We start from the raw sequence: 27,173 nt of genomic DNA on the forward strand, positions 1-27,173 counted from the left end.
GGGTTTTCTGGACACCTAGGAGGCTGGCGCGGGCCCCCTGTTCCCGGCAGGAACACTGAGTACCGCCGGGCCCACCTGGGTCTGCTAAGCGACATCCAGGCCCGTAGTCCTTTCGAGCCCCTCTGTGGATGCCCAGCGTAGGGAAACGCGCTGCACTCCCCTTGGGAGCAGCTTAGGGTCCTCAGCACTCGCACACGTTCCCGGACACCGTTCTGGCACGTCCCACATGGCGTCGAAGTCTTACGCATTACCCTAGGCTGAGCTGAACTCAGAGAAACCCTCGGCTTCGCAGTCCACCTAGGACCTCCTGCCTGAAGTCACCGTGCCTCCCGGAGAGAGTCGGCTTGCGTTCTTACTGCCATGTACGTCCCCTTCCTCCTGTGGCACTGCAGGCTTTGAATAGCCACAGGCCCAGAGGAGCAGCTACGGCGTTCCTTGGCTGAGGCAGTTCGCTTGACGCAGAACACCCTACTTCGAGAAGTTGATTCAGGGAAGGAAACTCAGGGTGACCTGTGTCTCTTTGGGCTTGTGAGAAACCACGGGGATGTCTGCTGAGTGCGCCCACGGAAACGGGGGCCTGCTGCAAGTAGCCTTGCTTTCCCGTTTGGAAGGCTGCGTTCATGCTGCCTTGAAGCTACCTGACCTTCCCTGCTCTCGACAGGCCTGTTAGCCCTGTCAGAGTGCTTCGGGGAACGTTATGAGTCTGCTCTGTCTAAACCACGTGCTTCCATGGCCGCGGCTCTGGTCCGCCTGACAAGCTCTAGAGCTAGAGGAAACCTCAACGTGACAAGCTGCCTCCAGCGTAGGCCCCTAGTAGCCGTGCAGAAAGGGAGGCAGGCAGCTGTCTCCATGAGTTCTCAGTCGCGTAGAGGCTTTATTTTAAAGGAAGTAGTACACTTTGGAGGACTCCTAGGCCTCTCGGGTATGCATCACTTTCCCTCCAAGTTCACCGAGTACCTCCAGACCCCTGTGGGGCGGCTGAGCACCTTCGAGGCCCATTGGTTGACCCCCCCCCACACCACCCCCGGAGGCCCTCTGTGCGTGCCGCGCGATGGGCTACACACTGGACGTCCCTCGAGGAGCGCTACATTTCCAGAGCCCTCGAACAGCCTCAGGACAGCATTTCGGGTGAGTGCGACTTTGTCATGGCCCTTGTGTGAGCTGCCATGGGAAAACACTGTGCTTTGAATACTTCGAGGACCTCGTACCTGAAGTCACTCTGCCCGAGGAGAAAGTCAGCATCTCACCATGCCGTGTCGCTAACGGCACGCCCAGCACGAACACAGGCCTGGAAGAAAGGCCCCGAGTGGCGGTGCAGAAGCGGAGGCGTGCAGCAGTTTCCATGAGGCGGTGGCCTCGGCTCTGGGCACCTTCAACGGCAGCAGGGTTTTCTGGACACCTAGGAGGCTGGCGCGGGCCCCCTGTTCCCGGCAGGAACACTGAGTACCGCCAGGCCCACCTGGGTCTGCTAAGCAACATCCAGGCCCGTAGCCCTTTAGAGCCCCTCTGTGGATGCCCAGCGTAGGGAAACGCGCTGCACTCCCCTTGGGAGCAGCTTAGGGTCCTCAGCACTCGCACACGTTCCCGGACACCGTTCTGGCACGTCCCACATGGCGTCGAAGTCTTACGCATTACCCTAGGCTGAGCTGAACTCAGAGAAACCCTCGGCTTCGCAGTCCACCTAGGACCTCCTGCCTGAAGTCACCGTGCCTCCCGGAGAGAGTCGGCTTGCGTTCTTACTGCCATGTACGTCCCCTTCCTCCTGTGGCACTGCAGGCTTTGAATAGCCACAGGCCCAGAGGAGCAGCTACGGCGTTCCTTGGCTGAGGCAGTTCGCTTGACGCAGAACACCCTACTTCGAGAAGTTGATTCAGGGAAGGAAACTCAGGGTGACCTGTGTCTCTTTGGGCTTGTGAGAAACCACGGGGATGTCTGCTGAGTGCGCCCACGGAAACGGGGGCCTGCTGCAAGTAGCCTTGCTTTCCCGTTTGGAAGGCTGCGTTCATGCTGCCTTGAAGCTACCTGACCTTCCCTGCTCTCGACAGGCCTGTTAGCCCTGTCAGAGTGCTTCGGGGAACGTTATGAGTCTGCTCTGTCTAAACCACGTGCTTCCATGGCCGCGGCTCTGGTCCGCCTGACAAGCTCTAGAGCTAGAGGAAACCTCAACGTGACAAGCTGCCTCCAGCATAGGCCCCTAGTAGCCGTGCAGAAAGGGAGGCAGGCAGCTGTCTCCATGAGTTCTCAGTCGCGTAGAGGCTTTATTTTAAAGGAAGTAGTACACTTTGGAGGACTCCTAGGCCTCTCGGGTATGCATCACTTTCCCTCCAAGTTCACCGAGTACCTCCAGACCCCTGTGGGGCGGCTGAGCACCTTCGAGGCCCATTGGTTGACCCCCCCCCACACCACCCCCGGAGGCCCTCTGTGCGTGCCGCGCGATGGGCTACACACTGGACGTCCCTCGAGGAGCGCTACATTTCCAGAGCCCTCGAACAGCCTCAGGACAGCATTTCGGGTGAGTGCGACTTTGTCATGGCCCTTGTGTGAGCTGCCATGGGAAAACACTGTGCTTTGAATACTTCGAGGACCTCGTACCTGAAGTCACTCTGCCCGAGGAGAAAGTCAGCATCTCACCATGCCGTGTCGCTAACGGCACGCCCAGCACGAACACAGGCCTGGAAGAAAGGCCCCGAGTGGCGGTGCAGAAGCGGAGGCGTGCAGCAGTTTCCATGAGGCGGTGGCCTCGGCTCTGGGCACCTTCAACGGCAGCAGGGTTTTCTGGACACCTAGGAGGCTGGCGCGGGCCCCCTGTTCCCGGCAGGAACACTGAGTACCGCCAGGCCCACCTGGGTCTGCTAAGCAACATCCAGGCCCGTAGCCCTTTAGAGCCCCTCTGTGGATGCCCAGCGTAGGGAAACGCGCTGCACTCCCCTTGGGAGCAGCTTAGGGTCCTCAGCACTCGCACACGTTCCCGGACACCGTTCTGGCACGTCCCACATGGCGTCGAAGTCTTACGCATTACCCTAGGCTGAGCTGAACTCAGGGAAACCCTCGGCTTCGCAGTCCACCTAGGACCTCCTGCCTGAAGTCACCGTGCCTCCCGGAGAGAGTCGGCTTGCGTTCTTACTGCCATGTACGTCCCCTTCCTCCTGTGGCACTGCAGGCTTTGACTAGCCACAGGCCCAGAGGAGCAGCTACGGCGTTCCTTGGCTGAGGCAGTTCGCTTGACGCAGAACACCCTACTTCGAGAAGTTGATTCAGGGAAGGAAACTCAGGGTGACCTGTGTCTCTTTGGGCTTGTGAGAAACCACGGGGATGTCTGCTGAGTGCGCCCACGGAAACGGGGGCCTGCTGCAAGTAGCCTTGCTTTCCCGTTTGGAAGGCTGCGTTCATGCTGCCTTGAAGCTACCTGACCTTCCCTGCTCTCGACAGGCCTGTTAGCCCTGTCAGAGTGCTTCGGGGAACGTTATGAGTCTGCTCTGTCTAAACCAGGTGCTTCCATGGCCGTGGCTCTGGTCCGCCTGACAAGCTCTAGAGCTAGAGGGAACCTCAACGTGACAAGCTGCCTCCAGCGTAGGCCCCTAGTAGCCGTGCAGAAAGGGAGGCAGGCAGCTGTCTCCATGAGTTCTCAGTCGCGTAGAGGCTTTATTTTAAAGGAAGTAGTACACTTTGGAGGACTCCTAGGCCTCTCGGGTATGCATCACTTTCCCTCCAAGTTCACCGAGTACCTCCAGACCCCTGTGGGGCGGCTGAGCAACTTCGAGGCCCATTGGTTGACCCCCCCACACACCACCCCCGGAGGCCCTCTGTGCGTGCCGCGCGATGGGCTACACACTGGACGTCCCTCGAGGAGCGCTACATTTCCAGAGCCCTCGAACAGCCTCAGGACAGCATTTCGGGTGAGTGCGACTTTGTCATGGCCCTTGTGTGAGCTGCCATGGGAAAACACTGTGCTTTGAATACTTCGAGGACCTCGTACCTGAAGTCACTCTGCCCGAGGAGAAAGTCAGCATCTCACCATGCCGTGTCGCTAACGGCACGCCCAGCACGAACACAGGCCTGGAAGAAAGGCCCCGAGTGGCGGTGCAGAAGCGGAGGCGTGCAGCAGTTTCCATGAGGCGGTGGCCTCGGCTCTGGGCACCTTCAACGGCAGCAGGGTTTTCTGGACACCTAGGAGGCTGGCGCGGGCCCCCTGTTCCCGGCAGGAACACTGAGTACCGCCAGGCCCACCTGGGTCTGCTAAGCAACATCCAGGCCCGTAGCCCTTTAGAGCCCCTCTGTGGATGCCCAGCGTAGGGAAACGCGCTGCACTCCCCTTGGGAGCAGCTTAGGGTCCTCAGCACTCGCACACGTTCCCGGACACCGTTCTGGCACGTCCCACATGGCGTCGAAGTCTTACGCATTACCCTAGGCTGAGCTGAACTCAGGGAAACCCTCGGCTTCGCAGTCCACCTAGGACCTCCTGCCTGAAGTCACCGTGCCTCCCGGAGAGAGTCGGCTTGCGTTCTTACTGCCATGTACGTCCCCTTCCTCCTGTGGCACTGCAGGCTTTGAATAGCCACAGGCCCAGAGGAGCAGCTACGGCGTTCCTTGGCTGAGGCAGTTCGCTTGACGCAGAACACCCTACTTCGAGAAGTTGATTCAGGGAAGGAAACTCAGGGTGACCTGTGTCTCTTTGGGCTTGTGAGAAACCACGGGGATGTCTGCTGAGTGCGCCCACGGAAACGGGGGCCTGCTGCAAGTAGCCTTGCTTTCCCGTTTGGAAGGCTGCGTTCATGCTGCCTTGAAGCTACCTGACCTTCCCTGCTCTCGACAGGCCTGTTAGCCCTGTCAGAGTGCTTCGGGGAACGTTATGAGTCTGCTCTGTCTAAACCACGTGCTTCCATGGCCGCGGCTCTGGTCCGCCTGACAAGCTCTAGAGCTAGAGGGAACCTCAACGTGACAAGCTGCCTCCAGCGTAGGCCCCTAGTAGCCGTGCAGAAAGGGAGGCAGGCAGCTGTCTCCATGAGTTCTCAGTCGCGTAGAGGCTTTATTTTAAAGGAAGTAGTACACTTTGGAGGACTCCTAGGCCTCTCGGGTATGCATCACTTTCCCTCCAAGTTCACCGAGTACCTCCAGACCCCTGTGGGGCGGCTGAGCACCTTCGAGGCCCATTGGTTGACCCCCCCCCACACCACCCCCGGAGGCCCTCTGTGCGTGCCGCGCGATGGGCTACACACTGGACGTCCCTCGAGGAGCGCTACATTTCCAGAGCCCTCGAACAGCCTCAGGACAGCATTTCGGGTGAGTCCGACTTTTTCATGGCCCTTGTGTGAGCTGCCATGGGAAAACACTGTGCTTTGAATACTTCGAGGACTTCGTACCTGAAGTCACTCTGCCCGAGGAGAAAGTCAGCATCTTACCATGCCGTGTCGCTAACGGCACGCCCAGCACGAACACAGGCCTGGAAGTAAGGCCCCGAGTGGCGGTGCAGAAGCGGAGGCGTGCAGCAGTTTCCATGAGGCGGTGGCCTCGGCTCTGGGCACCTTCAACGGCAGCAGGGTTTTCTGGACACCTAGGAGGCTGGCGCGGGCCCCCTGTTCCCGGCAGGAACACTGAGTACCGCCGGGCCCACCTGGGTCTGCTAAGCGACATCCAGGCCCGTAGTCCTTTCGAGCCCCTCTGTGGATGCCCAGCGTAGGGAAACGCGCTGCACTCCCCTTGGGAGCAGCTTAGGGTCCTCAGCACTCGCACACGTTCCCGGACACCGTTCTGGCACGTCCCACATGGCGTCGAAGTCTTACGCATTACCCTAGGCTGAGCTGAACTCAGAGAAACCCTCGGCTTCGCAGTCCACCTAGGACCTCCTGCCTGAAGTCACCGTGCCTCCCGGAGAGAGTCGGCTTGCGTTCTTACTGCCATGTACGTCCCCTTCCTCCTGTGGCACTGCAGGCTTTGAATAGCCACAGGCCCAGAGGAGCAGCTACGGCGTTCCTTGGCTGAGGCAGTTCGCTTGACGCAGAACACCCTACTTCGAGAAGTTGATTCAGGGAAGGAAACTCAGGGTGACCTGTGTCTCTTTGGGCTTGTGAGAAACCACGGGGATGTCTGCTGAGTGCGCCCACGGAAACGGGGGCCTGCTGCAAGTAGCCTTGCTTTCCCGTTTGGAAGGCTGCGTTCATGCTGCCTTGAAGCTACCTGACCTTCCCTGCTCTCGACAGGCCTGTTAGCCCTGTCAGAGTGCTTCGGGGAACGTTATGAGTCTGCTCTGTCTAAACCACGTGCTTCCATGGCCGCGGCTCTGGTCCGCCTGACAAGCTCTAGAGCTAGAGGAAACCTCAACGTGACAAGCTGCCTCCAGCATAGGCCCCTAGTAGCCGTGCAGAAAGGGAGGCAGGCAGCTGTCTCCATGAGTTCTCAGTCGCGTAGAGGCTTTATTTTAAAGGAAGTAGTACACTTTGGAGGACTCCTAGGCCTCTCGGGTATGCATCACTTTCCCTCCAAGTTCACCGAGTACCTCCAGACCCCTGTGGGGCGGCTGAGCAACTTCGAGGCCCATTGGTTGACCCCCACCACCACCCCCGGAGGCCCTCTGTGCGTGCCGCGCGATGGGCTACACACTGGACGTCCCTCGAGGAGCGCTACATTTCCAGAGCCCTCGAACAGCCTCAGGACAGCATTTCGGGTGAGTGCGACTTTGTCATGGCCCTTGTGTGAGCTGCCATGGGAAAACATTGTGCTTTGAATACTTCGAGGACCTCGTACCTGAAGTCACTCTGCCCGAGGAGAAAGTCAGCATCTCACCATGCCGTGTCGCTAACGGCACGCCCAGCACGAACACAGGCCTGGAAGAAAGGCCCCGAGTGGCGGTGCAGAAGCGGAGGCGTGCAGCAGTTTCCATGAGGCGGTGGCCTCGGCTCTGGGCACCTTCAACGGCAGCAGGGTTTTCTGGACACCTAGGAGGCTGGCGCGGGCCCCCTGTTCCCGGCAGGAACACTGAGTACCGCCAGGCCCACCTAGGTCTGCTAAGCAACATCCAGGCCCGTAGCCCTTTAGAGCCCCTCTGTGGATGCCCAGCGTAGGGAAACGCGCTGCACTCCCCTTGGGAGCAGCTTAGGGTCCTCAGCACTCGCACACGTTCCCGGACACCGTTCTGGCACGTCCCACATGGCGTCGAAGTCTTACGCATTACCCTAGGCTGAGCTGAACTCAGGGAAACCCTCGGCTTCGCAGTCCACCTAGGACCTCCTGCCTGAAGTCACCGTGCCTCCCGGAGAGAGTCGGCTTGCGTTCTTACTGCCATGTACGTCCCCTTCCTCCTGTGGCACTGCAGGCTTTGAATAGCCACAGGCCCAGAGGAGCAGCTACGGCGTTCCTTGGCTGAGGCAGTTCGCTTGACGCAGAACACCCTACTTCGAGAAGTTGATTCAGGGAAGGAAACTCAGGGTGACCTGTGTCTCTTTGGGCTTGTGAGAAACCACGGGGATGTCTGCTGAGTGCGCCCACGGAAACGGGGGCCTGCTGCAAGTAGCCTTGCTTTCCCGTTTGGAAGGCTGCGTTCATGCTGCCTTGAAGCTACCTGACCTTCCCTGCTCTCGACAGGCCTGTTAGCCCTGTCAGAGTGCTTCGGGGAACGTTATGAGTCTGCTCTGTCTAAAGCAGGTGCTTCCATGGCCGCGGCTCTGGTCCGCCTGACAAGCTCTAGAGCTAGAGGGAACCTCAACGTGACAAGCTGCCTCCAGCGTAGGCCCCTAGTAGCCGTGCAGAAAGGGAGCCAGGCAGCTGTCTCCATGAGTTCTCAGTCGCGTAGAGGCTTTATTTTAAAGGAAGTAGTACACTTTGGAGGACTCCTAGGCCTCTCGGGTATGCATCACTTTCCCTCCAAGTTCACCGAGTACCTCCAGACCCCTGTGGGGCGGCTGAGCAACTTCGAGGCCCATTGGTTGACCCCCCCCCACACCACTCCCGGAGGCCCTCTGTGCGTGCCGCGCGATGGGCTACACACTGGACGTCCCTCGAGGAGCGCTACATTTCCAGAGCCCTCGAACAGCCTCAGGACAGCATTTCGGGTGAGTGCGACTTTGTCATGGCCCTTGTGTGAGCTGCCATGGGAAAACACTGTGCTTTGAATACTTCGAGGACCTCGTACCTGAAGTCACTCTGCCCGAGGAGAAAGTCAGCATCTCACCATGCCGTGTCGCTAACGGCACGCCCAGCACGAACACAGGCCTGGAAGAAAGGCCCCGAGTGGCGGTGCAGAAGCGGAGGCGTGCAGCAGTTTCCATGAGGCGGTGGCCTCGGCTCTGGGCACCTTCAACGGCAGCAGGGTTTTCTGGACACCTAGGAGGCTGGCACGGGCCCCCTGTTCCCGGCAGGAACACTGAGTACCGCCAGGCCCACCTAGGTCTGCTAAGCAACATCCAGGCCCGTAGCCCTTTAGAGCCCCTCTGTGGATGCCCAGCGTAGGGAAACGCGCTGCACTCCCCTTGGGAGCAGCTTAGGGTCCTCAGCACTCGCACACGTTTCCGGACACCGTTCTGGCACGTCCCACATGGCGTCGAAGTCTTACGCATTACCCTAGGCTGAGCTGAACTCAGGGAAACCCTCGGCTTCGCAGTCCACCTAGGACCTCCTGCCTGAAGTCACCGTGCCTCCCGGAGAGAGTCGGCTTGCGTTCTTACTGCCATGTACGTCCCCTTCCTCCTGTGGCACTGCAGGCTTTGAATAGCCACAGGCCCAGAGGAGCAGCTACGGCGTTCCTTGGCTGAGGCAGTTCGCTTGACGCAGAACACCCTACTTCGAGAAGTTGATTCAGGGAAGGAAACTCAGGGTGACCTGTGTCTCTTTGGGCTTGTGAGAAACCACGGGGATGTCTGCTGAGTGCGCCCACGGAAACGGGGGCCTGCTGCAAGTAGCCTTGCTTTCCCGTTTGGAAGGCTGCGTTCATGCTGCCTTGAAGCTACCTGACCTTCCCTGCTCTCGACAGGCCTGTTAGCCCTGTCAGAGTGCTTCGGGGAACGTTATGAGTCTGCTCTGTCTAAAGCAGGTGCTTCCATGGCCGCGGCTCTGGTCCGCCTGACAAGCTCTAGAGCTAGAGGGAACCTCAACGTGACAAGCTGCCTCCAGCGTAGGCCCCTAGTAGCCGTGCAGAAAGGGAGGCAGGCAGCTGTCTCCATGAGTTCTCAGTCGCGTAGAGGCTTTATTTTAAAGGAAGTAGTACACTTTGGAGGACTCCTAGGCCTCTCGGGTATGCATCACTTTCCCTCCAAGTTCACCGAGTACCTCCAGACCCCTGTGGGGCGGCTGAGCAACTTCGAGGCCCATTGGTTGACCCCCCCCCACACCACCCCCGGAGGCCCTCTGTGCGTGCCGCGCGATGGGCTACACACTGGACGTCCCTCGAGGAGCGCTACATTTCCAGAGCCCTCGAACAGCCTCAGGACAGCATTTCGGGTGAGTCCGACTTTGTCATGGCCCTTGTGTGAGCTGCCATGGGAAAACACTGTGCTTTGAATACTTCGAGGACCTCGTACCTGAAGTCACTCTGCCCGAGGAGAAAGTCAGCATCTCACCATGCCGTGTCGCTAACGGCACGCCCAGCACGAACACAGGCCTGGAAGTAAGGCCCCGAGTGGCGATGCAGAAGCGGAGGCGTGCAGCAGTTTCCATGAGGCGGTGGCCTCGGCTCTGGGCACCTTCAACGGCAGCAGGGTTTTCTGGACACCTAGGAGGCTGGCGCGGGCCCCCTGTTCCCGGCAGGAACACTGAGTACCGCCGGGCCCACCTGGGTCTGCTAAGCGACATCCAGGCCCGTAGCCCTTTAGAGCCCCTCTGTGGATGCCCAGCGTAGGGAAACGCGCTGCACTCCCCTTGGGAGCAGCTTAGGGTCCTCAGCACTCGCACACGTTCCCGGACACCGTTCTGGCACGTCCCACATGGCGTCGAAGTCTTACGCATTACCCTAGGCTGAGCTGAACTCAGAGAAACCCTCGGCTTCGCAGTCCACCTAGGACCTCCTGCCTGAAGTCACCGTGCCTCCCGGAGAGAGTCGGCTTGCGTTCTTACTGCCATGTACGTCCCCTTCCTCCTGTGGCACTGCAGGCTTTGAATAGCCACAGGCCCAGAGGAGCAGCTACGGCGTTCCTTGGCTGAGGCAGTTCGCTTGACGCAGAACACCCTACTTCGAGAAGTTGATTCAGGGAAGGAAACTCAGGGTGACCTGTGTCTCTTTGGGCTTGTGAGAAACCACGGGGATGTCTGCTGAGTGCGCCCACGGAAACGGGGGCCTGCTGCAAGTAGCCTTGCTTTCCCGTTTGGAAGGCTGCGTTCATGCTGCCTTGAAGCTACCTGACCTTCCCTGCTCTCGACAGGCCTGTTAGCCCTGTCAGAGTGCTTCGGGGAACGTTATGAGTCTGCTCTGTCTAAACCAGGTGCTTCCATGGCCGTGGTTCTGGTCCGCCTGACAAGCTCTAGAGCTAGAGGGAACCTCAACGTGACAAGCTGCCTCCAGCGTAGGCCCCTAGTAGCCGTGCAGAAAGGGAGGCAGGCAGCTGTCTCCATGAGTTCTCAGTCGCGTAGAGGCTTTATTTTAAAGGAAGTAGTACACTTTGGAGGACTCCTAGGCCTCTCGGGTATGCATCACTTTCCCTCCAAGTTCACCGAGTACCTCCAGACCCCTGTGGGGCGGCTGAGCAACTTCGAGGCCCATTGGTTGACCCCCCCACACACCACCCCCGGAGGCCCTCTGTGCGTGCCGCGCGATGGGCTACACACTGGACGTCCCTCGAGGAGCGCTACATTTCCAGAGCCCTCGAACAGCCTCAGGACAGCATTTCGGGTGAGTGCGACTTTGTCATGGCCCTTGTGTGAGCTGCCATGGGAAAACACTGTGCTTTGAATACTTCGAGGACCTCGTACCTGAAGTCACTCTGCCCGAGGAGAAAGTCAGCATCTCACCATGCCGTGTCGCTAACGGCACGCCCAGCACGAACACAGGCCTGGAAGAAAGGCCCCGAGTGGCGGTGCAGAAGCGGAGGCGTGCAGCAGTTTCCATGAGGCGGTGGCCTCGGCTCTGGGCACCTTCAACGGCAGCAGGGTTTTCTGGACACCTAGGAGGCTGGCGCGGGCCCCCTGTTCCCGGCAGGAACACTGAGTACCGCCAGGCCCACCTGGGTCTGCTAAGCAACATCCAGGCCCGTAGCCCTTTAGAGCCCCTCTGTGGATGCCCAGCGTAGGGAAACGCGCTGCACTCCCCTTGGGAGCAGCTTAGGGTCCTCAGCACTCGCACACGTTCCCGGACACCGTTCTGGCACGTCCCACATGGCGTCGAAGTCTTACGCATTACCCTAGGCTGAGCTGAACTCAGAGAAACCCTCGGCTTCGCAGTCCACCTAGGACCTCCTGCCTGAAGTCACCGTGCCTCCCGGAGAGAGTCGGCTTGCGTTCTTACTGCCATGTACGTCCCCTTCCTCCTGTGGCACTGCAGGCTTTGAATAGCCACAGGCCCAGAGGAGCAGCTACGGCGTTCCTTGGCTGAGGCAGTTCGCTTGACGCAGAACACCCTACTTCGAGAAGTTGATTCAGGGAAGGAAACTCAGGGTGACCTGTGTCTCTTTGGGCTTGTGAGAAACCACGGGGATGTCTGCTGAGTGCGCCCACGGAAACGGGGGCCTGCTGCAAGTAGCCTTGCTTTCCCGTTTGGAAGGCTGCGTTCATGCTGCCTTGAAGCTACCTGACCTTCCCTGCTCTCGACAGGCCTGTTAGCCCTGTCAGAGTGCTTCGGGGAACGTTATGAGTCTGCTCTGTCTAAACCAGGTGCTTCCATGGCCGTGGTTCTGGTCCGCCTGACAAGCTCTAGAGCTAGAGGGAACCTCAACGTGACAAGCTGCCTCCAGCGTAGGCCCCTAGTAGCCGTGCAGAAAGGGAGGCAGGCAGCTGTCTCCATGAGTTCTCAGTCGCGTAGAGGCTTTATTTTAAAGGAAGTAGTACACTTTGGAGGACTCCTAGGCCTCTCGGGTATGCATCACTTTCCCTCCAAGTTCACCGAGTACCTCCAGACCCCTGTGGGGCGGCTGAGCAACTTCGAGGCCCATTGGTTGACCCCCCCACACACCACCCCCGGAGGCCCTCTGTGCGTGCCGCGCGATGGGCTACACACTGGACGTCCCTCGAGGAGCGCTACATTTCCAGAGCCCTCGAACAGCCTCAGGACAGCATTTCGGGTGAGTGCGACTTTGTCATGGCCCTTGTGTGAGCTGCCATGGGAAAACACTGTGCTTTGAATACTTCGAGGACCTCGTACCTGAAGTCACTCTGCCCGAGGAGAAAGTCAGCATCTCACCATGCCGTGTCGCTAACGGCACGCCCAGCACGAACACAGGCCTGGAAGTAAGGCCCCGAGTGGCGGTGCAGAAGCGGAGGCGTGCAGCAGTTTCCATGAGGCGGTGGCCTCGGCTCTGGGCACCTTCAACGGCAGCAGGGTTTTCTGGACACCTAGGAGGCTGGCGCGGGCCCCCTGTTCCCGGCAGGAACACTGAGTACCGCCGGGCCCACCTGGGTCTGCTAAGCGACATCCAGGCCCGTAGTCCTTTCGAGCCCCTCTGTGGATGCCCAGCGTAGGGAAACGCGCTGCACTCCCCTTGGGAGCAGCTTAGGGTCCTCAGCACTCGCACACGTTCCCGGACACCGTTCTGGCACGTCCCACATGGCGTCGAAGTCTTACGCATTACCCTAGGCTGAGCTGAACTCAGAGAAACCCTCGGCTTCGCAGTCCACCTAGGACCTCCTGCCTGAAGTCACCGTGCCTCCCGGAGAGAGTCGGCTTGCGTTCTTACTGCCATGTACGTCCCCTTCCTCCTGTGGCACTGCAGGCTTTGAATAGCCACAGGCCCAGAGGAGCAGCTACGGCGTTCCTTGGCTGAGGCAGTTCGCTTGACGCAGAACACCCTACTTCGAGAAGTTGATTCAGGGAAGGAAACTCAGGGTGACCTGTGTCTCTTTGGGCTTGTGAGAAACCACGGGGATGTCTGCTGAGTGCGCCCACGGAAACGGGGGCCTGCTGCAAGTAGCCTTGCTTTCCCGTTTGGAAGGCTGCGTTCATGCTGCCTTGAAGCTACCTGACCTTCCCTGCTCTCGACAGGCCTGTTAGCCCTGTCAGAGTGCTTCGGGGAACGTTATGAGTCTGCTCTGTCTAAACCACGTGCTTCCATGGCCGCGGCTCTGGTCCGCCTGACAAGCTCTAGAGCTAGAGGAAACCTCAACGTGACAAGCTGCCTCCAGCATAGGCCCCTAGTAGCCGTGCAGAAAGGGAGGCAGGCAGCTGTCTCCATGAGTTCTCAGTCGCGTAGAGGCTTTATTTTAAAGGAAGTAGTACACTTTGGAGGACTCCTAGGCCTCTCGGGTATGCATCACTTTCCCTCCAAGTTCACCGAGTACCTCCAGACCCCTGTGGGGCGGCTGAGCAACTTCGAGGCCCATTGGTTGACCCCCACCACCACCCCCGGAGGCCCTCTGTGCGTGCCGCGCGATGGGCTACACACTGGACGTCCCTCGAGGAGCGCTACATTTCCAGAGCCCTCGAACAGCCTCAGGACAGCATTTCGGGTGAGTGCGACTTTGTCATGGCCCTTGTGTGAGCTGCCATGGGAAAACATTGTGCTTTGAATACTTCGAGGACCTCGTACCTGAAGTCACTCTGCCCGAGGAGAAAGTCAGCATCTCACCATGCCGTGTCGCTAACGGCACGCCCAGCACGAACACAGGCCTGGAAGAAAGGCCCCGAGTGGCGGTGCAGAAGCGGAGGCGTGCAGCAGTTTCCATGAGGCGGTGGCCTCGGCTCTGGGCACCTTCAACGGCAGCAGGGTTTTCTGGACACCTAGGAGGCTGGCACGGGCCCCCTGTTCCCGGCAGGAACACTGAGTACCGCCAGGCCCACCTAGGTCTGCTAAGCAACATCCAGGCCCGTAGCCCTTTAGAGCCCCTCTGTGGATGCCCAGCGTAGGGAAACGCGCTGCACTCCCCTTGGGAGCAGCTTAGGGTCCTCAGCACTCGCACACGTTCCCGGACACCGTTCTGGCACGTCCCACATGGCGTCGAAGTCTTACGCATTACCCTAGGCTGAGCTGAACTCAGGGAAACCCTCGGCTTCGCAGTCCACCTAGGACCTCCTGCCTGAAGTCACCGTGCCTCCCGGAGAGAGTCGGCTTGCGTTCTTACTGCCATGTACGTCCCCTTCCTCCTGTGGCACTGCAGGCTTTGAATAGCCACAGGCCCAGAGGAGCAGCTACGGCGTTCCTTGGCTGAGGCAGTTCGCTTGACGCAGAACACCCTACTTCGAGAAGTTGATTCAGGGAAGGAAACTCAGGGTGACCTGTGTCTCTTTGGGCTTGTGAGAAACCACGGGGATGTCTGCTGAGTGCGCCCACGGAAACGGGGGCCTGCTGCAAGTAGCCTTGCTTTCCCGTTTGGAAGGCTGCGTTCATGCTGCCTTGAAGCTACCTGACCTTCCCTGCTCTCGACAGGCCTGTTAGCCCTGTCAGAGTGCTTCGGGGAACGTTATGAGTCTGCTCTGTCTAAACCACGTGCTTCCATGGCCGCGGCTCTGGTCCGCCTGACAAGCTCTAGAGCTAGAGGGAACCTCAACGTGACAAGCTGCCTCCAGCGTAGGCCCCTAGTAGCCGTGCAGAAAGGGAGGCAGGCAGCTGTCTCCATGAGTTCTCAGTCGCGTAGAGGCTTTATTTTAAAGGAAGTAGTACACTTTGGAGGACTCCTAGGCCTCTCGGGTATGCATCACTTTCCCTCCAAGTTCACCGAGTACCTCCAGACCCCTGTGGGGCGGCTGAGCACCTTCGAGGCCCATTGGTTGACCCCCCCCCACACCACCCCCGGAGGCCCTCTGTGCGTGCCGCGCGATGGGCTACACACTGGACGTCCCTCGAGGAGCGCTACATTTCCAGAGCCCTCGAACAGCCTCAGGACAGCATTTCGGGTGAGTCCGACTTTTTCATGGCCCTTGTGTGAGCTGCCATGGGAAAACACTGTGCTTTGAATACTTCGAGGACTTCGTACCTGAAGTCACTCTGCCCGAGGAGAAAGTCAGCATCTTACCATGCCGTGTCGCTAACGGCACGCCCAGCACGAACACAGGCCTGGAAGTAAGGCCCCGAGTGGCGGTGCAGAAGCGGAGGCGTGCAGCAGTTTCCATGAGGCGGTGGCCTCGGCTCTGGGCACCTTCAACGGCAGCAGGGTTTTCTGGACACCTAGGAGGCTGGCGCGGGCCCCCTGTTCCCGGCAGGAACACTGAGTACCGCCGGGCCCACCTGGGTCTGCTAAGCGACATCCAGGCCCGTAGTCCTTTCGAGCCCCTCTGTGGATGCCCAGCGTAGGGAAACGCGCTGCACTCCCCTTGGGAGCAGCTTAGGGTCCTCAGCACTCGCACACGTTCCCGGACACCGTTCTGGCACGTCCCACATGGCGTCGAAGTCTTACGCATTACCCTAGGCTGAGCTGAACTCAGAGAAACCCTCGGCTTCGCAGTCCACCTAGGACCTCCTGCCTGAAGTCACCGTGCCTCCCGGAGAGAGTCGGCTTGCGTTCTTACTGCCATGTACGTCCCCTTCCTCCTGTGGCACTGCAGGCTTTGAATAGCCACAGGCCCAGAGGAGCAGCTACGGCGTTCCTTGGCTGAGGCAGTTCGCTTGACGCAGAACACCCTACTTCGAGAAGTTGATTCAGGGAAGGAAACTCAGGGTGACCTGTGTCTCTTTGGGCTTGTGAGAAACCACGGGGATGTCTGCTGAGTGCGCCCACGGAAACGGGGGCCTGCTGCAAGTAGCCTTGCTTTCCCGTTTGGAAGGCTGCGTTCATGCTGCCTTGAAGCTACCTGACCTTCCCTGCTCTCGACAGGCCTGTTAGCCCTGTCAGAGTGCTTCGGGGAACGTTATGAGTCTGCTCTGTCTAAACCACGTGCTTCCATGGCCGCGGCTCTGGTCCGCCTGACAAGCTCTAGAGCTAGAGGAAACCTCAACGTGACAAGCTGCCTCCAGCATAGGCCCCTAGTAGCCGTGCAGAAAGGGAGGCAGGCAGCTGTCTCCATGAGTTCTCAGTCGCGTAGAGGCTTTATTTTAAAGGAAGTAGTACACTTTGGAGGACTCCTAGGCCTCTCGGGTATGCATCACTTTCCCTCCAAGTTCACCGAGTACCTCCAGACCCCTGTGGGGCGGCTGAGCAACTTCGAGGCCCATTGGTTGACCCCCACCACCACCCCCGGAGGCCCTCTGTGCGTGCCGCGCGATGGGCTACACACTGGACGTCCCTCGAGGAGCGCTACATTTCCAGAGCCCTCGAACAGCCTCAGGACAGCATTTCGGGTGAGTGCGACTTTGTCATGGCCCTTGTGTGAGCTGCCATGGGAAAACATTGTGCTTTGAATACTTCGAGGACCTCGTACCTGAAGTCACTCTGCCCGAGGAGAAAGTCAGCATCTCACCATGCCGTGTCGCTAACGGCACGCCCAGCACGAACACAGGCCTGGAAGAAAGGCCCCGAGTGGCGGTGCAGAAGCGGAGGCGTGCAGCAGTTTCCATGAGGCGGTGGCCTCGGCTCTGGGCACCTTCAACGGCAGCAGGGTTTTCTGGACACCTAGGAGGCTGGCGCGGGCCCCCTGTTCCCGGCAGGAACACTGAGTACCGCCAGGCCCACCTAGGTCTGCTAAGCAACATCCAGGCCCGTAGCCCTTTAGAGCCCCTCTGTGGATGCCCAGCGTAGGGAAACGCGCTGCACTCCCCTTGGGAGCAGCTTAGGGTCCTCAGCACTCGCACACGTTCCCGGACACCGTTCTGGCACGTCCCACATGGCGTCGAAGTCTTACGCATTACCCTAGGCTGAGCTGAACTCAGGGAAACCCTCGGCTTCGCAGTCCACCTAGGACCTCCTGCCTGAAGTCACCGTGCCTCCCGGAGAGAGTCGGCTTGCGTTCTTACTGCCATGTACGTCCCCTTCCTCCTGTGGCACTGCAGGCTTTGAATAGCCACAGGCCCAGAGGAGCAGCTACGGCGTTCCTTGGCTGAGGCAGTTCGCTTGACGCAGAACACCCTACTTCGAGAAGTTGATTCAGGGAAGGAAACTCAGGGTGACCTGTGTCTCTTTGGGCTTGTGAGAAACCACGGGGATGTCTGCTGAGTGCGCCCACGGAAACGGGGGCCTGCTGCAAGTAGCCTTGCTTTCCCGTTTGGAAGGCTGCGTTCATGCTGCCTTGAAGCTACCTGACCTTCCCTGCTCTCGACAGGCCTGTTAGCCCTGTCAGAGTGCTTCGGGGAACGTTATGAGTCTGCTCTGTCTAAAGCAGGTGCTTCCATGGCCGCGGCTCTGGTCCGCCTGACAAGCTCTAGAGCTAGAGGGAACCTCAACGTGACAAGCTGCCTCCAGCGTAGGCCCCTAGTAGCCGTGCAGAAAGGGAGCCAGGCAGCTGTCTCCATGAGTTCTCAGTCGCGTAGAGGCTTTATTTTAAAGGAAGTAGTACACTTTGGAGGACTCCTAGGCCTCTCGGGTATGCATCACTTTCCCTCCAAGTTCACCGAGTACCTCCAGACCCCTGTGGGGCGGCTGAGCAACTTCGAGGCCCATTGGTTGACCCCCCCCCACACCACTCCCGGAGGCCCTCTGTGCGTGCCGCGCGATGGGCTACACACTGGACGTCCCTCGAGGAGCGCTACATTTCCAGAGCCCTCGAACAGCCTCAGGACAGCATTTCGGGTGAGTGCGACTTTGTCATGGCCCTTGTGTGAGCTGCCATGGGAAAACACTGTGCTTTGAATACTTCGAGGACCTCGTACCTGAAGTCACTCTGCCCGAGGAGAAAGTCAGCATCTCACCATGCCGTGTCGCTAACGGCACGCCCAGCACGAACACAGGCCTGGAAGAAAGGCCCCGAGTGGCGGTGCAGAAGCGGAGGCGTGCAGCAGTTTCCATGAGGCGGTGGCCTCGGCTCTGGGCACCTTCAACGGCAGCAGGGTTTTCTGGACACCTAGGAGGCTGGCACGGGCCCCCTGTTCCCGGCAGGAACACTGAGTACCGCCAGGCCCACCTAGGTCTGCTAAGCAACATCCAGGCCCGTAGCCCTTTAGAGCCCCTCTGTGGATGCCCAGCGTAGGGAAACGCGCTGCACTCCCCTTGGGAGCAGCTTAGGGTCCTCAGCACTCGCACACGTTTCCGGACACCGTTCTGGCACGTCCCACATGGCGTCGAAGTCTTACGCATTACCCTAGGCTGAGCTGAACTCAGGGAAACCCTCGGCTTCGCAGTCCACCTAGGACCTCCTGCCTGAAGTCACCGTGCCTCCCGGAGAGAGTCGGCTTGCGTTCTTACTGCCATGTACGTCCCCTTCCTCCTGTGGCACTGCAGGCTTTGAATAGCCACAGGCCCAGAGGAGCAGCTACGGCGTTCCTTGGCTGAGGCAGTTCGCTTGACGCAGAACACCCTACTTCGAGAAGTTGATTCAGGGAAGGAAACTCAGGGTGACCTGTGTCTCTTTGGGCTTGTGAGAAACCACGGGGATGTCTGCTGAGTGCGCCCACGGAAACGGGGGCCTGCTGCAAGTAGCCTTGCTTTCCCGTTTGGAAGGCTGCGTTCATGCTGCCTTGAAGCTACCTGACCTTCCCTGCTCTCGACAGGCCTGTTAGCCCTGTCAGAGTGCTTCGGGGAACGTTATGAGTCTGCTCTGTCTAAAGCAGGTGCTTCCATGGCCGCGGCTCTGGTCCGCCTGACAAGCTCTAGAGCTAGAGGGAACCTCAACGTGACAAGCTGCCTCCAGCGTAGGCCCCTAGTAGCCGTGCAGAAAGGGAGGCAGGCAGCTGTCTCCATGAGTTCTCAGTCGCGTAGAGGCTTTATTTTAAAGGAAGTAGTACACTTTGGAGGACTCCTAGGCCTCTCGGGTATGCATCACTTTCCCTCCAAGTTCACCGAGTACCTCCAGACCCCTGTGGGGCGGCTGAGCAACTTCGAGGCCCATTGGTTGACCCCCCCCCACACCACCCCCGGAGGCCCTCTGTGCGTGCCGCGCGATGGGCTACACACTGGACGTCCCTCGAGGAGCGCTACATTTCCAGAGCCCTCGAACAGCCTCAGGACAGCATTTCGGGTGAGTCCGACTTTGTCATGGCCCTTGTGTGAGCTGCCATGGGAAAACACTGTGCTTTGAATACTTCGAGGACCTCGTACCTGAAGTCACTCTGCCCGAGGAGAAAGTCAGCATCTCACCATGCCGTGTCGCTAACGGCACGCCCAGCACGAACACAGGCCTGGAAGTAAGGCCCCGAGTGGCGATGCAGAAGCGGAGGCGTGCAGCAGTTTCCATGAGGCGGTGGCCTCGGCTCTGGGCACCTTCAACGGCAGCAGGGTTTTCTGGACACCTAGGAGGCTGGCGCGGGCCCCCTGTTCCCGGCAGGAACACTGAGTACCGCCGGGCCCACCTGGGTCTGCTAAGCGACATCCAGGCCCGTAGCCCTTTAGAGCCCCTCTGTGGATGCCCAGCGTAGGGAAACGCGCTGCACTCCCCTTGGGAGCAGCTTAGGGTCCTCAGCACTCGCACACGTTCCCGGACACCGTTCTGGCACGTCCCACATGGCGTCGAAGTCTTACGCATTACCCTAGGCTGAGCTGAACTCAGAGAAACCCTCGGCTTCGCAGTCCACCTAGGACCTCCTGCCTGAAGTCACCGTGCCTCCCGGAGAGAGTCGGCTTGCGTTCTTACTGCCATGTACGTCCCCTTCCTCCTGTGGCACTGCAGGCTTTGAATAGCCACAGGCCCAGAGGAGCAGCTACGGCGTTCCTTGGCTGAGGCAGTTCGCTTGACGCAGAACACCCTACTTCGAGAAGTTGATTCAGGGAAGGAAACTCAGGGTGACCTGTGTCTCTTTGGGCTTGTGAGAAACCACGGGGATGTCTGCTGAGTGCGCCCACGGAAACGGGGGCCTGCTGCAAGTAGCCTTGCTTTCCCGTTTGGAAGGCTGCGTTCATGCTGCCTTGAAGCTACCTGACCTTCCCTGCTCTCGACAGGCCTGTTAGCCCTGTCAGAGTGCTTCGGGGAACGTTATGAGTCTGCTCTGTCTAAACCAGGTGCTTCCATGGCCGTGGTTCTGGTCCGCCTGACAAGCTCTAGAGCTAGAGGGAACCTCAACGTGACAAGCTGCCTCCAGCGTAGGCCCCTAGTAGCCGTGCAGAAAGGGAGGCAGGCAGCTGTCTCCATGAGTTCTCAGTCGCGTAGAGGCTTTATTTTAAAGGAAGTAGTACACTTTGGAGGACTCCTAGGCCTCTCGGGTATGCATCACTTTCCCTCCAAGTTCACCGAGTACCTCCAGACCCCTGTGGGGCGGCTGAGCAACTTCGAGGCCCATTGGTTGACCCCCCCACACACCACCCCCGGAGGCCCTCTGTGCGTGCCGCGCGATGGGCTACACACTGGACGTCCCTCGAGGAGCGCTACATTTCCAGAGCCCTCGAACAGCCTCAGGACAGCATTTCGGGTGAGTGCGACTTTGTCATGGCCCTTGTGTGAGCTGCCATGGGAAAACACTGTGCTTTGAATACTTCGAGGACCTCGTACCTGAAGTCACTCTGCCCGAGGAGAAAGTCAGCATCTCACCATGCCGTGTCGCTAACGGCACGCCCAGCACGAACACAGGCCTGGAAGAAAGGCCCCGAGTGGCGGTGCAGAAGCGGAGGCGTGCAGCAGTTTCCATGAGGCGGTGGCCTCGGCTCTGGGCACCTTCAACGGCAGCAGGGTTTTCTGGACACCTAGGAGGCTGGCGCGGGCCCCCTGTTCCCGGCAGGAACACTGAGTACCGCCAGGCCCACCTGGGTCTGCTAAGCAACATCCAGGCCCGTAGCCCTTTAGAGCCCCTCTGTGGATGCCCAGCGTAGGGAAACGCGCTGCACTCCCCTTGGGAGCAGCTTAGGGTCCTCAGCACTCGCACACGTTCCCGGACACCGTTCTGGCACGTCCCACATGGCGTCGAAGTCTTACGCATTACCCTAGGCTGAGCTGAACTCAGAGAAACCCTCGGCTTCGCAGTCCACCTAGGACCTCCTGCCTGAAGTCACCGTGCCTCCCGGAGAGAGTCGGCTTGCGTTCTTACTGCCATGTACGTCCCCTTCCTCCTGTGGCACTGCAGGCTTTGAATAGCCACAGGCCCAGAGGAGCAGCTACGGCGTTCCTTGGCTGAGGCAGTTCGCTTGACGCAGAACACCCTACTTCGAGAAGTTGATTCAGGGAAGGAAACTCAGGGTGACCTGTGTCTCTTTGGGCTTGTGAGAAACCACGGGGATGTCTGCTGAGTGCGCCCACGGAAACGGGGGCCTGCTGCAAGTAGCCTTGCTTTCCCGTTTGGAAGGCTGCGTTCATGCTGCCTTGAAGCTACCTGACCTTCCCTGCTCTCGACAGGCCTGTTAGCCCTGTCAGAGTGCTTCGGGGAACGTTATGAGTCTGCTCTGTCTAAACCAGGTGCTTCCATGGCCGTGGTTCTGGTCCGCCTGACAAGCTCTAGAGCTAGAGGGAACCTCAACGTGACAAGCTGCCTCCAGCGTAGGCCCCTAGTAGCCGTGCAGAAAGGGAGGCAGGCAGCTGTCTCCATGAGTTCTCAGTCGCGTAGAGGCTTTATTTTAAAGGAAGTAGTACACTTTGGAGGACTCCTAGGCCTCTCGGGTATGCATCACTTTCCCTCCAAGTTCACCGAGTACCTCCAGACCCCTGTGGGGCGGCTGAGCAACTTCGAGGCCCATTGGTTGACCCCCCCACACACCACCCCCGGAGGCCCTCTGTGCGTGCCGCGCGATGGGCTACACACTGGACGTCCCTCGAGGAGCGCTACATTTCCAGAGCCCTCGAACAGCCTCAGGACAGCATTTCGGGTGAGTGCGACTTTGTCATGGCCCTTGTGTGAGCTGCCATGGGAAAACACTGTGCTTTGAATACTTCGAGGACCTCGTACCTGAAGTCACTCTGCCCGAGGAGAAAGTCAGCATCTCACCATGCCGTGTCGCTAACGGCACGCCCAGCACGAACACAGGCCTGGAAGTAAGGCCCCGAGTGGCGGTGCAGAAGCGGAGGCGTGCAGCAGTTTCCATGAGGCGGTGGCCTCGGCTCTGGGCACCTTCAACGGCAGCAGGGTTTTCTGGACACCTAGGAGGCTGGCGCGGGCCCCCTGTTCCCGGCAGGAACACTGAGTACCGCCGGGCCCACCTGGGTCTGCTAAGCGACATCCAGGCCCGTAGTCCTTTCGAGCCCCTCTGTGGATGCCCAGCGTAGGGAAACGCGCTGCACTCCCCTTGGGAGCAGCTTAGGGTCCTCAGCACTCGCACACGTTCCCGGACACCGTTCTGGCACGTCCCACATGGCGTCGAAGTCTTACGCATTACCCTAGGCTGAGCTGAACTCAGAGAAACCCTCGGCTTCGCAGTCCACCTAGGACCTCCTGCCTGAAGTCACCGTGCCTCCCGGAGAGAGTCGGCTTGCGTTCTTACTGCCATGTACGTCCCCTTCCTCCTGTGGCACTGCAGGCTTTGAATAGCCACAGGCCCAGAGGAGCAGCTACGGCGTTCCTTGGCTGAGGCAGTTCGCTTGACGCAGAACACCCTACTTCGAGAAGTTGATTCAGGGAAGGAAACTCAGGGTGACCTGTGTCTCTTTGGGCTTGTGAGAAACCACGGGGATGTCTGCTGAGTGCGCCCACGGAAACGGGGGCCTGCTGCAAGTAGCCTTGCTTTCCCGTTTGGAAGGCTGCGTTCATGCTGCCTTGAAGCTACCTGACCTTCCCTGCTCTCGACAGGCCTGTTAGCCCTGTCAGAGTGCTTCGGGGAACGTTATGAGTCTGCTCTGTCTAAACCACGTGCTTCCATGGCCGCGGCTCTGGTCCGCCTGACAAGCTCTAGAGCTAGAGGAAACCTCAACGTGACAAGCTGCCTCCAGCATAGGCCCCTAGTAGCCGTGCAGAAAGGGAGGCAGGCAGCTGTCTCCATGAGTTCTCAGTCGCGTAGAGGCTTTATTTTAAAGGAAGTAGTACACTTTGGAGGACTCCTAGGCCTCTCGGGTATGCATCACTTTCCCTCCAAGTTCACCGAGTACCTCCAGACCCCTGTGGGGCGGCTGAGCAACTTCGAGGCCCATTGGTTGACCCCCACCACCACCCCCGGAGGCCCTCTGTGCGTGCCGCGCGATGGGCTACACACTGGACGTCCCTCGAGGAGCGCTACATTTCCAGAGCCCTCGAACAGCCTCAGGACAGCATTTCGGGTGAGTGCGACTTTGTCATGGCCCTTGTGTGAGCTGCCATGGGAAAACATTGTGCTTTGAATACTTCGAGGACCTCGTACCTGAAGTCACTCTGCCCGAGGAGAAAGTCAGCATCTCACCATGCCGTGTCGCTAACGGCACGCCCAGCACGAACACAGGCCTGGAAGAAAGGCCCCGAGTGGCGGTGCAGAAGCGGAGGCGTGCAGCAGTTTCCATGAGGCGGTGGCCTCGGCTCTGGGCACCTTCAACGGCAGCAGGGTTTTCTGGACACCTAGGAGGCTGGCACGGGCCCCCTGTTCCCGGCAGGAACACTGAGTACCGCCAGGCCCACCTAGGTCTGCTAAGCAACATCCAGGCCCGTAGCCCTTTAGAGCCCCTCTGTGGATGCCCAGCGTAGGGAAACGCGCTGCACTCCCCTTGGGAGCAGCTTAGGGTCCTCAGCACTCGCACACGTTCCCGGACACCGTTCTGGCACGTCCCACATGGCGTCGAAGTCTTACGCATTACCCTAGGCTGAGCTGAACTCAGGGAAACCCTCGGCTTCGCAGTCCACCTAGGACCTCCTGCCTGAAGTCACCGTGCCTCCCGGAGAGAGTCGGCTTGCGTTCTTACTGCCATGTACGTCCCCTTCCTCCTGTGGCACTGCAGGCTTTGAATAGCCACAGGCCCAGAGGAGCAGCTACGGCGTTCCTTGGCTGAGGCAGTTCGCTTGACGCAGAACACCCTACTTCGAGAAGTTGATTCAGGGAAGGAAACTCAGGGTGACCTGTGTCTCTTTGGGCTTGTGAGAAACCACGGGGATGTCTGCTGAGTGCGCCCACGGAAACGGGGGCCTGCTGCAAGTAGCCTTGCTTTCCCGTTTGGAAGGCTGCGTTCATGCTGCCTTGAAGCTACCTGACCTTCCCTGCTCTCGACAGGCCTGTTAGCCCTGTCAGAGTGCTTCGGGGAACGTTATGAGTCTGCTCTGTCTAAAGCAGGTGCTTCCATGGCCGCGGCTCTGGTCCGCCTGACAAGCTCTAGAGCTAGAGGGAACCTCAACGTGACAAGCTGCCTCCAGCGTAGGCCCCTAGTAGCCGTGCAGAAAGGGAGGCAGGCAGCTGTCTCCATGAGTTCTCAGTCGCGTAGAGGCTTTATTTTAAAGGAAGTAGTACACTTTGGAGGACTCCTAGGCCTCTCGGGTATGCATCACTTTCCCTCCAAGTTCACCGAGTACCTCCAGACCCCTGTGGGGCGGCTGAGCAACTTCGAGGCCCATTGGTTGACCCCCCCCCACACCACTCCCGGAGGCCCTCTGTGCGTGCCGCGCGATGGGCTACACACTGGACGTCCCTCGAGGAGCGCTACATTTCCAGAGCCCTCGAACAGCCTCAGGACAGCATTTCGGGTGAGTGCGACTTTGTCATGGCCCTTGTGTGAGCTGCCATGGGAAAACACTGTGCTTTGAATACTTCGAGGACCTCGTACCTGAAGTCACTCTGCCCGAGGAGAAAGTCAGCATCTCACCATGCCGTGTCGCTAACGGCACGCCCAGCACGAACACAGGCCTGGAAGAAAGGCCCCGAGTGGCGGTGCAGAAGCGGAGGCGTGCAGCAGTTTCCATGAGGCGGTGGCCTCGGCTCTGGGCACCTTCAACGGCAGCAGGGTTTTCTGGACACCTAGGAGGCTGGCACGGGCCCCCTGTTCCCGGCAGGAACACTGAGTACCGCCAGGCCCACCTAGGTCTGCTAAGCAACATCCAGGCCCGTAGCCCTTTAGAGCCCCTCTGTGGATGCCCAGCGTAGGGAAACGCGCTGCACTCCCCTTGGGAGCAGCTTAGGGTCCTCAGCACTCGCACACGTTTCCGGACACCGTTCTGGCACGTCCCACATGGCGTCGAAGTCTTACGCATTACCCTAGGCTGAGCTGAACTCAGGGAAACCCTCGGCTTCGCAGTCCACCTAGGACCTCCTGCCTGAAGTCACCGTGCCTCCCGGAGAGAGTCGGCTTGCGTTCTTACTGCCATGTACGTCCCCTTCCTCCTGTGGCACTGCAGGCTTTGAATAGCCACAGGCCCAGAGGAGCAGCTACGGCGTTCCTTGGCTGAGGCAGTTCGCTTGACGCAGAACACCCTACTTCGAGAAGTTCATTCAGGGAAGGAAACTCAGGGTGACCTGTGTCTCTTTGGGCTTGTGAGAAACCACGGGGATGTCTGCTGAGTGCGCCCACGGAAACGGGGGCCTGCTGCAAGTAGCCTTGCTTTCCCGTTTGGAAGGCTGCGTTCATGCTGCCTTGAAGCTACCTGACCTTCCCTGCTCTCGACAGGCCTGTTAGCCCTGTCAGAGTGCTTCGGGGAACGTTATGAGTCTGCTCTGTCTAAAGCAGGTGCTTCCATGGCCGCGGCTCTGGTCCGCCTGACAAGCTCTAGAGCTAGAGGGAACCTCAACGTGACAAGCTGCCTCCAGCGTAGGCCCCTAGTAGCCGTGCAGAAAGGGAGGCAGGCAGCTGTCTCCATGAGTTCTCAGTCGCGTAGAGGCTTTATTTTAAAGGAAGTAGTACACTTTGGAGGACTCCTAGGCCTCTCGGGTATGCATCACTTTCCCTCCAAGTTCACCGAGTACCTCCAGACCCCTGTGGGGCGGCTGAGCAACTTCGAGGCCCATTGGTTGACCCCCCCCCACACCACCCCCGGAGGCCCTCTGTGCGTGCCGCGCGATGGGCTACACACTGGACGTCCCTCGAGGAGCGCTACATTTCCAGAGCCCTCGAACAGCCTCAGGACAGCATTTCGGGTGAGTGCGACTTTGTCATGGCCCTTGTGTGAGCTGCCATGGGAAAACACTGTGCTTTGAATACTTCGAGGACCTCGTACCTGAAGTCACTCTGCCCGAGGAGAAAGTCAGCATCTCACCATGCCGTGTCGCTAACGGCACGCCCAGCACGAACACAGGCCTGGAAGAAAGGCCCCGAGTGGCGGTGCAGAAGCGGAGGCGTGCAGCAGTTTCCATGAGGCGGTGGCCTCGGCTCTGGGCACCTTCAACGGCAGCAGGGTTTTCTGGACACCTAGGAGGCTGGCGCGGGCCCCCTGTTCCCGGCAGGAACACTGAGTACCGCCAGGCCCACCTGGGTCTGCTAAGCAACATCCAGGCCCGTAGCCCTTTAGAGCCCCTCTGTGGATGCCCAGCGTACGGAAACGCGCTGCACTCCCCTTGGGAGCAGCTTAGGGTCCTCAGCACTCGCACACGTTCCCGGACACCGTTCTGGCACGTCCCACATGGCGTCGAAGTCTTACGCATTACCCTAGGCTGAGCTGAACTCAGGGAAACCCTCGGCTTCGCAGTCCACCTAGGACCTCCTGCCTGAAGTCACCGTGCCTCCCGGAGAGAGTCGGCTTGCGTTCTTACTGCCATGTACGTCCCCTTCCTCCTGTGGCACTGCAGGCTTTGAATAGCCACAGGCCCAGAGGAGCACCTACGGCGTTCCTTGGCTGAGGCAGTTCGCTTGACGCAGAACACCCTACTTCGAGAAGTTGATTCAGGGAAGGAAACTCAGGGTGACCTGTGTCTCTTTGGGCTTGTGAGAAACCACGGGGATGTCTGCTGAGTGCGCCCACGGAAACGGGGGCCTGCTGCAAGTAGCCTTGCTTTCCCGTTTGGAAGGCTGCGTTCATGCTGCCTTGAAGCTACCTGACCTTCCCTGCTCTCGACAGGCCTGCTAGCCCTGTCAGAGTGCTTCGGGGAACGTTATGAGTCTGCTCTGTCTAAACCAGGTGCTTCCATGGCCGTGGCTCTGGTCCGCCTGACAAGCTCTAGAGCTAGAGGAAACCTCAACGTGACAAGCTGCCTCCAGCGTAGGCCCCTAGTAGCCGTGCAGAAAGGGAGGCAGGCAGCTGTCTCCATGAGTTCTCAGTCGCGTAGAGGCTTTATTTTAAAGGAAG

This window comes from Lagenorhynchus albirostris, chromosome 11, assembly GCF_949774975.1.
Source record: "Lagenorhynchus albirostris chromosome 11, mLagAlb1.1, whole genome shotgun sequence".
Taxonomy (NCBI): Eukaryota; Metazoa; Chordata; class Mammalia; order Artiodactyla; family Delphinidae; genus Lagenorhynchus; species Lagenorhynchus albirostris.